The sequence below is a fragment of the Taudactylus pleione genome, unplaced genomic scaffold (assembly GCF_031769625.1).
Source record: "Taudactylus pleione unplaced genomic scaffold, aTauple2 ptg000612l, whole genome shotgun sequence".
Lineage (NCBI taxonomy): Eukaryota > Metazoa > Chordata > Amphibia > Anura > Myobatrachidae > Taudactylus > Taudactylus pleione.
The window spans coordinates 1,789,315-1,803,249 of NW_028285014.1; the positions used below are offsets into that span (position 1 = coordinate 1,789,315).

The 13,935-nt window shown below is 34.2% G+C and overlaps 8 non-coding genes across 8 annotated transcripts; all 8 read left to right on the forward strand.

Annotated features, from left to right (window-relative positions):
• Positions 1–1,761: 1,761 nt before the first annotated feature.
• Positions 1,762–1,870, forward strand: TRNAL-CAA (transfer RNA leucine (anticodon CAA)). Its single transcript has 2 exons — positions 1,762–1,799; positions 1,825–1,870. It is a non-coding gene; the product is annotated as a tRNA-Leu (tRNA).
• Positions 1,871–4,066: 2,196 nt separating this feature from the next.
• Positions 4,067–4,175, forward strand: TRNAL-CAA (transfer RNA leucine (anticodon CAA)). Its single transcript has 2 exons — positions 4,067–4,104; positions 4,130–4,175. It is a non-coding gene; the product is annotated as a tRNA-Leu (tRNA).
• Positions 4,176–6,371: 2,196 nt separating this feature from the next.
• TRNAL-CAA (transfer RNA leucine (anticodon CAA)) lies at positions 6,372–6,480 on the forward strand. Its single transcript has 2 exons — positions 6,372–6,409; positions 6,435–6,480. It is a non-coding gene; the product is annotated as a tRNA-Leu (tRNA).
• Positions 6,481–7,524: 1,044 nt separating this feature from the next.
• Positions 7,525–7,633, forward strand: TRNAL-CAA (transfer RNA leucine (anticodon CAA)). The gene is made up of 2 exons: positions 7,525–7,562; positions 7,588–7,633. It is a non-coding gene; the product is annotated as a tRNA-Leu (tRNA).
• A 1,044-nt stretch (positions 7,634–8,677) lies between these two features.
• On the forward strand, positions 8,678–8,786 carry TRNAL-CAA (transfer RNA leucine (anticodon CAA)). Its single transcript has 2 exons — positions 8,678–8,715; positions 8,741–8,786. It is a non-coding gene; the product is annotated as a tRNA-Leu (tRNA).
• A 2,196-nt stretch (positions 8,787–10,982) lies between these two features.
• TRNAL-CAA (transfer RNA leucine (anticodon CAA)) lies at positions 10,983–11,091 on the forward strand. Its single transcript has 2 exons — positions 10,983–11,020; positions 11,046–11,091. It is a non-coding gene; the product is annotated as a tRNA-Leu (tRNA).
• A 1,042-nt stretch (positions 11,092–12,133) lies between these two features.
• Positions 12,134–12,242, forward strand: TRNAL-CAA (transfer RNA leucine (anticodon CAA)). Its single transcript has 2 exons — positions 12,134–12,171; positions 12,197–12,242. It is a non-coding gene; the product is annotated as a tRNA-Leu (tRNA).
• Positions 12,243–13,286: 1,044 nt separating this feature from the next.
• Positions 13,287–13,395, forward strand: TRNAL-CAA (transfer RNA leucine (anticodon CAA)). Its single transcript has 2 exons — positions 13,287–13,324; positions 13,350–13,395. It is a non-coding gene; the product is annotated as a tRNA-Leu (tRNA).
• Positions 13,396–13,935: the final 540 nt, after the last annotated feature.

Here is a 13,935-nt window from a genome sequence, read left to right on the forward strand (position 1 = left end):
CTCCTTACATTTCTCTTAAGGATATTCTTATGCCTATCCCAAGCGTGTTTAAATTGTTTCACCATTTAGCTTCAACAACATCGGATGGGAGGCTTTTCTATTTATCAACTACCCTTTCTGTGAAGTAATTTTTCTTCAAATTTCCTCTCAGTCTACCTCCCTCCAGTTTCAGTGCATGTCCTTGTGTTCTTGTACATCTCTTTCTTTGAAGAATAAGTATTGTTTGCACAACATTCTTTTAGTATTCAGTAATCTAAACATAAAACACAAGAATAATTGGCATCGAAAGTATTTTAAGGCTCTTAGACTTTACATATAATGTGATATACAATTTACTTCTAAGACAAACTAATCTGTTCTGCTAGGATGAAGACCTTAGTAAAGGGTGGCAACAGTAATTTTGAAGGATAACACTTTAGCTTGAGCCATTTTTCCTAAATAATGTTATTTAAGAAACAGCTTTTAGAGGAAATGCATTAATCTAAGATCTTGATTTAATGACCCCTTTTTCAACAAGGCCAAATTATTTGTCAAAATCACAATCAAAAATATAAATAGTAAAATGATAAACCCTAACAGGAAGCAGGTTTAGATATACTGATGTGCTTGTCAGGATGGCCGAGCGGTCTAAGACACCAGACTCAAGATTCTACTCTTCCAGTTAATGGGAATTCTGGTCTCTGTAAAGAGGCGTAGGTTCAAATCCCACTTCTGACAATATATTTTTGCTCTTTGGTTATGTTTTACACTCAAAATGACTGACATTGAGAAGTATGCTCAGGACATCCACAGTCTTTCAATCTTTCCTCTCCCAGACATTGATATCTTGATCCCATTTATTTCTAAGCAATATGAAGCACAATGATTGAATGAATTAAAGGGCATAGAAACTTTTAAAGACCTAAGAATTGATCGATTTTCCCATCTACATTCCAATCAAGATCAAATTACATTAGACTTAAATTAATTAAATTATTCTTAAATGATAAAGACACTATGATTAGTTTTAAAATTCTAAAGTTCAGTTCATGTAGAAATTGGCTATTGAAATAATGTATTACATAGAAACAGAATTTGATGGCAGATAAGAACCACTTGGCCCAAGTAGTCTGCTCCTTTTCATGTATCCTTTAGGCAACTTCAACCCTATTTGCTCCTTACATTTCTCTTAAGGATATTCTTATGCCTATCCGAAGCGTGTTTAAATTGTTTCACCGTTTAGCTTCAACAACATCGGATGGGAGGCTTTTCTATTTATCAACTACCCTTTCTGTGAAGTAATTTTTCATCAAATTTCCTCTAAGTCTACCTCCCTCCAGTTTCAGTGCATGTCCTCGTGTTCTTGTACATCTCTTCCTTTGAAGAATAAGTATTGTTTGCACAACATTCTTTTAGTATTCAGTAATCTAAACATAAAACACAAGAATAATTGGCATTGAAAGTATTTTAAGGCTCTTAGACTTTACATATAACGTGATATACAATTTACTTCTAAGACAGCTAATCTGTTCTGCTAGGATGAAGACCTTAGTAAAGGGTGGCAACAGTAATTTTGAAGGATAACACTTTAGCTTGAGCCATTTTTCCTAAATAATGTTATTTAAGAAACAGCTTTTTAGAAGAAATGCATTAATCTAAGATCTTGATTTAATGACCCCATTTTCAACAAGGCCAAATTATTTGTCAAAATCACAATCAAAAATAAAAATAGTAAAATGATAACCCCTAACAGGAAGCAGGTTTGGACATACTGATGTGCATGTCAGGATGGCCGAGCGGTCTAAGGCGCCAGACTCAAGATTCTACTCTTCCAGTTAATGGGAATTCTGGTCTCTGTAAAGAGGCGTGGGTTCAAATCCTACTTCTGACAATATTTTCTTGCTCTTTGGTTATGTTTTACACTCAAAATGACCGACATTGAGAAGTATGCTCAGGACATCCACAGTCTTTCAATCTTTCCTCTCCCAGACATTGATATCTTGATCCCATTTATTTCTAAGCAATATGAAGCACAATGATTGAATGAATTAAAGGGCATAGAAACTGTTAAAGACCTAAGAATTGATCGATTTTCCCATCTACATTCCAATCAAGATCAAATTACATTAGACTTAAATTAATTAAATTATTCTTAAATGATAAAGACACTATGATAAGTTTTAAAATTCTAAAGTTCAGTTCATGTAGAAATTGACTGTTGAAATAATGTTTTACATAGAAACAGAATTTGATGGCAGATAAGAACCACTTGGCCCACGTAGTCTGCTCCTTTTCATGTATCCTTTTGGCAACTTCAATCCTATTTGCTCCTTACATTTCTCTTAAGGATATTCTTATGCCTATCCCAAGCGTGTTTAAATTGTTTCACCATTTAGCTTCAACAACATCGGATGGGAGGCTTTTCTATTTATCAACTACCCTTTCTGTGAAGTAATTTTTCTTCAAATTTCCTCTAAGTCTACCTCCCTCCAGTTTCAGTGCATGTCCTCGTGTTCTTGTACATCTCTTCCTTTGAAGAATAAGTATTGTTTGCACAACATTCTTTTAGTATTCAGTAATCTAAACATAAAACACAAGAATAATTGGCATCGAAAGTATTTTAAGGCTCTTAGACTTTACATATAACATGATATACAATTTACTTCTAAGACAAACTAATCTGTTCTGCTAGGATGAAGACCTTAGTAAAGGGTGGCAACAGTAATTTTGAAGGATAACACTTTAACTTGAGCCATTTTTCCTAAATAATGTTATTTAAGAAACAGCTTTTAGGGGAAATGCATTAATCTAAGATCTTGATTTAATGACCCCTTTTTCAACAAGGCCAAATTATTTGTCAAAATCACAATCAAAAATATAAATAGTAAAATGATAAACCCTAACAGGAAGCAGGTTTGGGTATACTGATGTGCTTGTCAGGATGGCCGAGCGGTCTAAGACACCAGACTCAAGATTCTACTCTTCCAGTTAATGGGAATTCTGGTCTCTGTAAAGAGGCGTAGGTTCAAATCCCACTTCTGACGATATATTTTTGCTCTTTGGTTATGTTTTACACTCAAAATGACTGACATTGAGAAGTATGCTCAGGACATCCACAGTCTTTCAATCTTTCCTCTCCCAGACATTGATATCTTGATCCCATTTATTTCTAAGCAATATGAAGCACAATGATTGAATGAATTAAAGGGCATAGACACTTTTAAAGACCTAAGAATTGATCGATTTTCCCATCTACATTCCAATCAAGATCAAACTACATTAGACTTAATTAATTAAATTATTCTTAAATGATAAAGACACTATGATTAGTTTTAAAATTCTAAAGTTCAGTTCATGTAGAAATTGGCTATTGAAATAATGTATTACATAGAAACAGAATTTGATGGCAGATAAGAACCACTTGGCCCATGTAGTCTGCTCCTTTTCATGTATCCTTTAGGCAACTTCAACCCTATTTGCTCCTTACATTTCTCTTAAGGATATTCTTATGCCTATCCGAAGCGTGTTTAAATTGTTTCACCGTTTAGCTTCAACAACATCGGATGGGAGGCTTTTCTGTTTATCAACTACCCTTTCTGTGAAGTAATTTTTCATCAAATTTCCTCTCAGTCTACCTCCCTCCAGTTTCAGTGCATGTCCTCGTGTTCTTGTACATCTCTTCCTTTGAAGAATAAGTATTGTTTGCACAACATTCTTTTAGTATTCAGTAATCTAAACATAAAACACAAGAATAATTGGCATTGAAAGTATTTTAAGGCTCTTAGACTTTACATATAACGTGATATACAATTTACTTCTAAGACAAACTAATCTGTTCTGCTAGGATGAAGACCTTAGTAAAGGGTGGCAACAGTAATTTTGAAGGATAACACTTTAGCTTGAGCCATTTTTCCTAAATAATGTTATTTAAGAAACAGCTTTTAGAGGAAATGCATTAATCTAAGATCTTGATTTAATGACCCCATTTTCAACAAGGCCAAATTATTTGTCAAAATCACAATCAAAAATATAAATAGTAAAATGATAAACCCTAACAGGAAGCAGGTTTGGGCATACTGATGTGCATGTCAGGATGGCCGAGCGGTCTAAGGCGCCAGACTCAAGATTCTACTCTTCCAGTTAATGGGAATTCTGGTCTCTGTAAAGAGGCGTGGGTTCAAATCCCACTTCTGACAATATTTTCTTGCTCTTTGGTTATGTTTTACACTCAAAATGACCGACATTGAGAAGTATGCTCAGGACATCCACAGTCTTTCAATCTTTCCTCTCCCAGACATTGATATCTTGATCCCATTTATTTCTAAGCAATATGAAGCACAATGATTGAATGAATTAAAGGGCATAGAAACTGTTAAAGACCTAAGAATTGATCGATTTTCCCATCTACATTCCAATCAAGATCAAATTACATTAGACTTAAATTAATTAAATTATTCTTAAATGATAAAGACACTATGATTAGTTTTAAAATTCTAAAGTTCAGTTCATGTAGAAATTGACTGTTGAAATAATGTTTTACATAGAAACAGAATTTGATGGCAGATAAGAACCACTTGGCCCACGTAGTCTGCTCCTTTTCATGTATCCTTTTGGCAACTTCAATCCTATTTGCTCCTTACATTTCTCTTAAGGATATTCTTATGCCTATCCCAAGCGTGTTTAAATTGTTTCACCATTTAGCTTCAACAACATCGGATGGGAGGCTTTTCTATTTATCAACTACCCTTTCTGTGAAGTAATTTTTCTTCAAATTTCCTCTAAGTCTACCTCCCTCCAGTTTCAGTGCATGTCCTCGTGTTCTTGTACATCTCTTCCTTTGAAGAATAAGTATTGTTTGCACAACATTCTTTTAGTATTCAGTAATCTAAACATAAAACACAAGAATAATTGGCATCGAAAGTATTTTATGGCTCTTAGACTTTACATATAACGTGATATACAATTTACTTCTAAGACAAACTAATCTGTTCTGCTAGGATGAAGACCTTAGTAAAGGGTGGCAACAGTAATTTTGAAGGATAACACTTTAGCTTGAGCCATTTTTCCTAAATAATGTTATTTAAGAAACAGCTTTTAGAGGAAATGCATTAATCTAAGATCTTGTTTTAATGACCCCTTTTTCAACAAGGCCAAATTATTTGTCAAAAACACAATCAAAAATATAAATAGTAAAATGATAAACCCTAACAGGAAGCAGGTTTGGACATACTGATGTGCTTGTCAGGATGGCCGAGCGGTCTAAGACACCAGACTCAAGATTCTACTCTTCCAGTTAATGGGAATTCTGGTCTCTGTAAAGAGGCGTAGGTTCAAATCCCACTTCTGATGATATATTTTTGCTCTTTGGTTATGTTTTACACTCAAAATGACTGACATTGAGAAGTATGCTCAGGACATCCACAGTCTTTCAATCTTTCCTCTCCCAGACATTGATATCTTGATCCCATTTATTTCTAAGCAATATGAAGCACAATGATTGAATGAATTAAAGGGCATAGACACTTTTAAAGACCTAAGAATTGATCGATTTTCCCATCTACATTCCAATCAAGATCAAACTACATTAGACTTAATTAATTAAATTATTCTTAAATGATAAAGACACTATGATTAGTTTTAAAATTCTAAAGTTCAGTTCATGTAGAAATTGGCTATTGAAATAATGTATTACATAGAAACAGAATTTGATGGCAGATAAGAACCACTTGGCCCATGTAGTCTGCTCCTTTTCATGTATCCTTTAGGCAACTTCAACCCTATTTGCTCCTTACATTTCTCTTAAGGATATTCTTATGCCTATCCGAAGCGTGTTTAAATTGCTTCACTGTTTAGCTTCAACAACATCGGATGGGAGGCTTTTCTGTTTATCAACTACCCTTTCTGTGAAGTAATTTTTCATCAAATTTCCTCTCAGTCTACCTCCCTCCAGTTTCAGTGCATGTCCTCGTGTTCTTGTACATCTCTTCCTTTGAAGAATAAGTATTGTTTGCACAACATTCTTTTAGTATTCAGTAATCTAAACATAAAACACAAGAATAATTGGCATTGAAAGTATTTTAAGGCTCTTAGACTTTACATATAACGTGATATACAATTTACTTCTAAGACAAACTAATCTGTTCTGCTAGGATGAAGACCTTAGTAAAGGGTGGCAACAGTAATTTTGAAGGATAACACTTTAGCTTGAGCCATTTTTCCTAAATAATGTTATTTAAGAAACAGCTTTTAGAGGAAATGCATTAATCTAAGATCTTGATTTAATGACCCCATTTTCAACAAGGCCAAATTATTTGTCAAAATCACAATCAAAAATATAAATAGTAAAATGATAAACCCTAACAGGAAGCAGGTTTGGGCATACTGATGTGCATGTCAGGATGGCCGAGCGGTCTAAGGCGCCAGACTCAAGATTCTACTCTTCCAGTTAATGGGAATTCTAGTCTCTGTAAAGAGGCGTGGGTTCAAATCCCACTTCTGACAATATTTTCTTGCTCTTTGGTTATGTTTTACACTCAAAATGACCGACATTGAGAAGTATGCTCAGGGCATCCACAGTCTTTCAATCTTTCCTCTCCCAGACATTGATATCTTGATCCCATTTATTTCTAAGCAATATGAAGCACAATGATTGAATGAATTAAAGGGCATAGAAACTGTTAAAGACCTAAGAATTGATCGATTTTCCCATCTACATTCCAATCAAGATCAAATTACATTAGACTTAAATTAATTAAATTATTCTTAAATGATAAAGACACTATGATTAGTTTTAAAATTCTAAAGTTCAGTTCATGTAGAAATTGACTGTTGAAATAATGTTTTACATAGAAACAGAATTTGATGGCAGATAAGAACCACTTGGCCCACGTAGTCTGCTCCTTTTCATGTATCCTTTTGGCAACTTCAATCCTATTTGCTCCTTACATTTCTCTTAAGGATATTCTTATGCCTATCCCAAGCGTGTTTAAATTGTTTCACCATTTAGCTTCAACAACATCGGATGGGAGGCTTTTCTATTTATCAACTACGCTTTCTGTGAAGTAATTTTTCTTCAAATTTCCTCTAAGTCTACCTCCCTCCAGTTTCAGTGCATGTCCTCGTGTTCTTGTACATCTCTTCCTTTGAAGAATAAGTATTGTTTGCACAACATTCTTTTAGTATTCAGTAATCTAAACATAAAACACAAGAATAATTGGCATCGAAAGTATTTTAAGGCTCTTAGACTTTACATATAACGTGATATACAATTTACTTCTAAGACAAACTAATCTGTTCTGCTAGGATGAAGACCTTAGTAAAGGGTGGCAACAGTAATTTTGAAGGATAACACTTTAGCTTGAGCCATTTTTCCTAAATAATGTTATTTAAGAAACAGCTTTTAGAGGAAATGCATTAATCTAAGATCTTGTTTTAATGACCCCTTTTTCAACAAGGCCAAATTATTTGTCAAAAACACAATCAAAAATATAAATAGTAAAATGATAAACCCTAACAGGAAGCAGGTTTGGACATACTGATGTGCTTGTCAGGATGGCCGAGCGGTCTAAGGCGCCAGACTCAAGATTCTACTCTTCCAGTTAATGGGAATTCTGGTCTCTGTAAAGAGGCGTGGGTTCAAATCCCACTTCTGACAATATTTTCTTGCTCTTTGGTTATGTTTTACACTCAAAATGACCGACATTGAGAAGTATGCTCAGGACATCCACAGTCTTTCAATCTTTCCTCTCCCAGACATTGATATCTTGATCCCATTTATTTCTAAGCAATATGAAGTACAATGATTGAATGAATTAAAGGGCATAGAAACTGTTAAAGACCTAAGAATTGATCGATTTTCCCATCTACATTCCAATCAAGATCAAATTACATTAGACTTAAATTAATTAAATTATTCTTAAATGATAAAGACACTATGATTAGTTTTAAAATTCTAAAGTTCAGTTCATGTAGAAATTGACTGTTGAAATAATGTTTTACATAGAAACAGAATTTGATGGCAGATAAGAACCACTTGGCCCACGTAGTCTGCTCCTTTTCATGTATCCTTTTGGCAACTTCAATCCTATTTGCTCCTTACATTTCTCTTAAGGATATTCTTATGCCTATCCCAAGCGTGTTTAAATTGTTTCACCATTTAGCTTCAACAACATCGGATGGGAGGCTTTTCTATTTATCAACTACCCTTTCTGTGAAGTAATTTTTCTTCAAATTTCCTCTAAGTCTACCTCCCTCCAGTTTCAGTGCATGTCCTCGTGTTCTTGTACATCTCTTCCTTTGAAGAATAAGTATTGTTTGCACAACATTCTTTTAGTATTCAGTAATCTAAACATAAAACACAAGAATAATTGGCATCGAAAGTATTTTAAGGCTCTTAGACTTTACATATAACGTGATATACAATTTACTTCTAAGACAAACTAATCTGTTCTGCTAGGATGAAGACCTTAGTAAAGGGTGGCAACAGTAATTTTGAAGGATAACACTTTAGCTTGAGCCATTTTTCCTAAATAATGTTATTTAAGAAACAGCTTTTAGAGGAAATGCATTAATCTAAGATCTTGTTTTAATGACCCCTTTTTCAACAAGGCCAAATTATTTGTCAAAAACACAATCAAAAATATAAATAGTAAAATGATAAACCCTAACAGGAAGCAGGTTTGGACATACTGATGTGCTTGTCAGGATGGCCGAGCGGTCTAAGGCGCCAGACTCAAGATTCTACTCTTCCAGTTAATGGGAATTCTGGTCTCTGTAAAGAGGCGTGGGTTCAAATCCCACTTCTGACAATATTTTCTTGCTCTTTGGTTATGTTTTACACTCAAAATGACCGACATTGAGAAGTATGCTCAGGACATCCACAGTCTTTCAATCTTTCCTCTCCCAGACATTGATATCTTGATCCCATTTATTTCTAAGCAATATGAAGTACAATGATTGAATGAATTAAAGGGCATAGAAACTTTTAAAGACCTAAGAATTGATCGATTTTCCCATCTACATTCCAATCAAGATCAAATTACATTAGACTTAAATTAATTAAATTATTCTTAAATGATAAAGACACTATGATTAGTTTTAAAATTCTAAAGTTCAGTTCATGTAGAAATTGACTGTTGAAATAATGTTTTACATAGAAACAGAATTTGATGGCAGATAAGAACCACTTGGCCCACGTAGTCTGCTCCTTTTCATGTATCCTTTTGGCAACTTCAATCCTATTTGCTCCTTACATTTCTCTTAAGGATATTCTTATGCCTATCCCAAGCGTGTTTAAATTGTTTCACCATTTAGCTTCAACAACATCGGATGGGAGGCTTTTCTATTTATCAACTACCCTTTCTGTGAAGTAATTTTTCTTCAAATTTCCTCTAAGTCTACCTCCCTCCAGTTTCAGTGCATGTCCTCGTGTTCTTGTACATCTCTTCCTTTGAAGAATAAGTATTGTTTGCACAACATTCTTTTAGTATTCAGTAATCTAAACATAAAACACAAGAATAATTGGCATCGAAAGTATTTTAAGGCTCTTAGACTTTACATATAACGTGATATACAATTTACTTCTAAGACAAACTAATCTGTTCTGCTAGGATGAAGACCTTAGTAAAGGGTGGCAACAGTAATTTTGAAGGATAACACTTTAGCTTGAGCCATTTTTCCTAAATAATGTTATTTAAGAAACAGCTTTTAGAGGAAATGCATTAATCTAAGATCTTGTTTTAATGACCCCTTTTTCAACAAGGCCAAATTATTTGTCAAAAACACAATCAAAAATATAAATAGTAAAATGATAAACCCTAACAGGAAGCAGGTTTGGACATACTGATGTGCTTGTCAGGATGGCCGAGCGGTCTAAGACACCAGACTCAAGATTATACTCTTCCAGTTAATGGGAATTCTGGTCTCTGTAAAGAGGCGTAGGTTCAAATCCCACTTCTGACGATATATTTTTGCTCTTTGGTTATGTTTTACACTCAAAATGACTGACATTGAGAAGTATGCTCAGGACATCCACAGTCTTTCAATCTTTCCTCTCCCAGACATTGATATCTTGATCCCATTTATTTCTAAGCAATATGAAGCACAATGATTGAATGAATTAAAGGGCATAGACACTTTTAAAGACCTAAGAATTGATCGATTTTCCCATCTACATTCCAATCAAGATCAAACTACATTAGACTTAATTAATTAAATTATTCTTAAATGATAAAGACACTATGATTAGTTTTAAAATTCTAAAGTTCAGTTCATGTAGAAATTGGCTATTGAAATAATGTATTACATAGAAACAGAATTTGATGGCAGATAAGAACCACTTGGCCCATGTAGTCTGCTCCTTTTCATGTATCCTTTAGGCAACTTCAACCCTATTTGCTCCTTACATTTCTCTTAAGGATATTCTTATGCCTATCCGAAGCGTGTTTAAATTGTTTCACCGTTTAGCTTCAACAACATCGGATGGGAGGCTTTTCTGTTTATCAACTACCCTTTCTGTGAAGTAATTTTTCATCAAATTTCCTCTCAGTCTACCTCCCTCCAGTTTCAGTGCATGTCCTCGTGTTCTTGTACATCTCTTCCTTTGAAGAATAAGTATTGTTTGCACAACATTCTTTTAGTATTCAGTAATCTAAACATAAAACACAAGAATAATTGGCATTGAAAGTATTTTAAGGCTCTTAGACTTTACATATAACGTGATATACAATTTACTTCTAAGACAAACTAATCTGTTCTGCTAGGATGAAGACCTTAGTAAAGGGTGGCAACAGTAAGTTTGAAGGATAACACTTTAGCTTGAGCCATTTTTCCTAAATAATGTTATTTAAGAAACAGCTTTTAGAGGAAATGCATTAATCTAAGATCTTGATTTAATGACCCCATTTTCAACAAGGCCAAATTATTTGTCAAAATCACAATCAAAAATATAAATAGTAAAATGATAAACCCTAACAGGAAGCAGGTTTGGGCATACTGATGTGCATGTCAGGATGGCCGAGCGGTCTAAGGCGCCAGACTCAAGATTCTACTCTTCCAGTTAATGGGAATTCTGGTCTCTGTAAAGAGGCGTGGGTTCAAATCCCACTTCTGACAATATTTTCTTGCTCTTTGGTTATGTTTTACACTCAAAATGACTGACATTGAGAAGTATGCTCAGGACATCCACAGTCTTTCAATCTTTCCTCTCCCAGACATTGATATCTTGATCCCATTTATTTCTAAGCAATATGAAGCACAATGATTGAATGAATTAAAGGGCATAGACACTTTTAAAGACCTAAGAATTGATCGATTTTCCCATCTACATTCCAATCAAGATCAAACTACATTAGACTTAATTAATTAAATTATTCTTAAATGATAAAGACACTATGATTAGTTTTAAAATTCTAAAGTTCAGTTCATGTAGAAATTGGCTATTGAAATAATGTATTACATAGAAACAGAATTTGATGGCAGATAAGAACCACTTGGCCCATGTAGTCTGCTCCTTTTCATGTATCCTTTAGGCAACTTCAACCCTATTTGCTCCTTACATTTCTCTTAAGGATATTCTTATGCCTATCCGAAGCGTGTTTAAATTGTTTCACCGTTTAGCTTCAACAACATCGGATGGGAGGCTTTTCTGTTTATCAACTACCCTTTCTGTGAAGTAATTTTTCATCAAATTTCCTCTCAGTCTACCTCCCTCCAGTTTCAGTGCATGTCCTCGTGTTCTTGTACATCTCTTCCTTTGAAGAATAAGTATTGTTTGCACAACATTCTTTTAGTATTCAGTAATCTAAACATAAAACACAAGAATAATTGGCATTGAAAGTATTTTAAGGCTCTTAGACTTTACATATAACGTGATATACAATTTACTTCTAAGACAAACTAATCTGTTCTGCTAGGATGAAGACCTTAGTAAAGGGTGGCAACAGTAAGTTTGAAGGATAACACTTTAGCTTGAGCCATTTTTCCTAAATAATGTTATTTAAGAAACAGCTTTTAGAGGAATGCATTAATCTAAGATCTTGATTTAATGACCCCATTTTCAACAAGGCCAAATTATTTGTCAAAATCACAATCAAAAATATAAATAGTAAAATGATAAACCCTAACAGGAAGCAGGTTTGGGCATACTGATGTGCATGTCAGGATGGCCGAGCGGTCTAAGGCGCCAGACTCAAGATTCTACTCTTCCAGTTAATGGGAATTCTGGTCTCTGTAAAGAGGCGTGGGTTCAAATCCCACTTCTGACAATATTTTCTTGCTCTTTGGTTATGTTTTACACTCAAAATGACCGACATTGAGAAGTATGCTCAGGGCATCCACAGTCTTTCAATCTTTCCTCTCCCAGACATTGATATCTTGATCCCATTTATTTCTAAGCAATATGAAGCACAATGATTGAATGAATTAAAGGGCATAGAAACTGTTAAAGACCTAAGAATTGATCGATTTTCCCATCTACATTCCAATCAAGATCAAATTACATTAGACTTAAATTAATTAAATTATTCTTAAATGATAAAGACACTATGATTAGTTTTAAAATTCTAAAGTTCAGTTCATGTAGAAATTGACTGTTGAAATAATGTTTTACATAGAAACAGAATTTGATGGCAGATAAGAACCACTTGGCCCACATAGTCTGCTCCTTTTCATGTATCCTTTTGGCAACTTCAATCCTATTTGCTCCTTACATTTCTCTTAAGGATATTCTTATGCCTATCCCAAGCGTGTTTAAATTGTTTCACCATTTAGCTTCAACAACATCGGATGGGAGGCTTTTCTATTTATCAACTACCCTTTCTGTGAAGTAATTTTTCTTCAAATTTCCTCTAAGTCTACCTCCCTCCAGTTTCAGTGCATGTCCTCGTGTTCTTGTACATCTCTTCCTTTGAAGAATAAGTATTGTTTGCACAACATTCTTTTAGTATTCAGTAATCTAAACATAAAACACAAGAATAATTGGCATCGAAAGTATTTTAAGGCTCTTAGACTTTACATATAACGTGATATACAATTTACTTCTAAGACAAACTAATCTGTTCTGCTAGGATGAAGACCTTAGTAAAGGGTGGCAACAGTAATTTTGAAGGATAACACTTTAGCTTGAGCCATTTTTCCTAAATAATGTTATTTAAGAAACAGCTTTTAGAGGAAATGCATTAATCTAAGATCTTGTTTTAATGACCCCTTTTTCAACAAGGCCAAATTATTTGTCAAAAACACAATCAAAAATATAAATAGTAAAATGATAAACCCTAACAGGAAGCAGGTTTGGACATACTGATGTGCTTGTCAGGATGGCCGAGCGGTCTAAGGCGCCAGACTCAAGATTCTACTCTTCCAGTTAATGGGAATTCTGGTCTCTGTAAAGAGGCGTGGGTTCAAATCCCACTTCTGACAATATTTTCTTGCTCTTTGGTTATGTTTTACACTCAAAATGACCGACATTGAGAAGTATGCTCAGGACATCCACAGTCTTTCAATCTTTCCTCTCCCAGACATTGATATCTTGATCCCATTTATTTCTAAGCAATATGAAGTACAATGATTGAATGAATTAAAGGGCATAGAAACTGTTAAAGACCTAAGAATTGATCGATTTTCCCATCTACATTCCAATCAAGATCAAATTACATTAGACTTAAATTAATTAAATTATTCTTAAATGATAAAGACACTATGATTAGTTTTAAAATTCTAAAGTTCAGTTCATGTAGAAATTGACTGTTGAAATAATGTTTTACATAGAAACAGAATTTGATGGCAGATAAGAACCACTTGGCCCACGTAGTCTGCTCCTTTTCATGTATCCTTTTGGCAACTTCAATCCTATTTGCTCCTTACATTTCTCTTAAGGATATTCTTATGCCTATCCCAAGCGTGTTTAAATTGTTTCACCATTTAGCTTCAACAACATCGGATGGGAGGCTTTTCTATTTA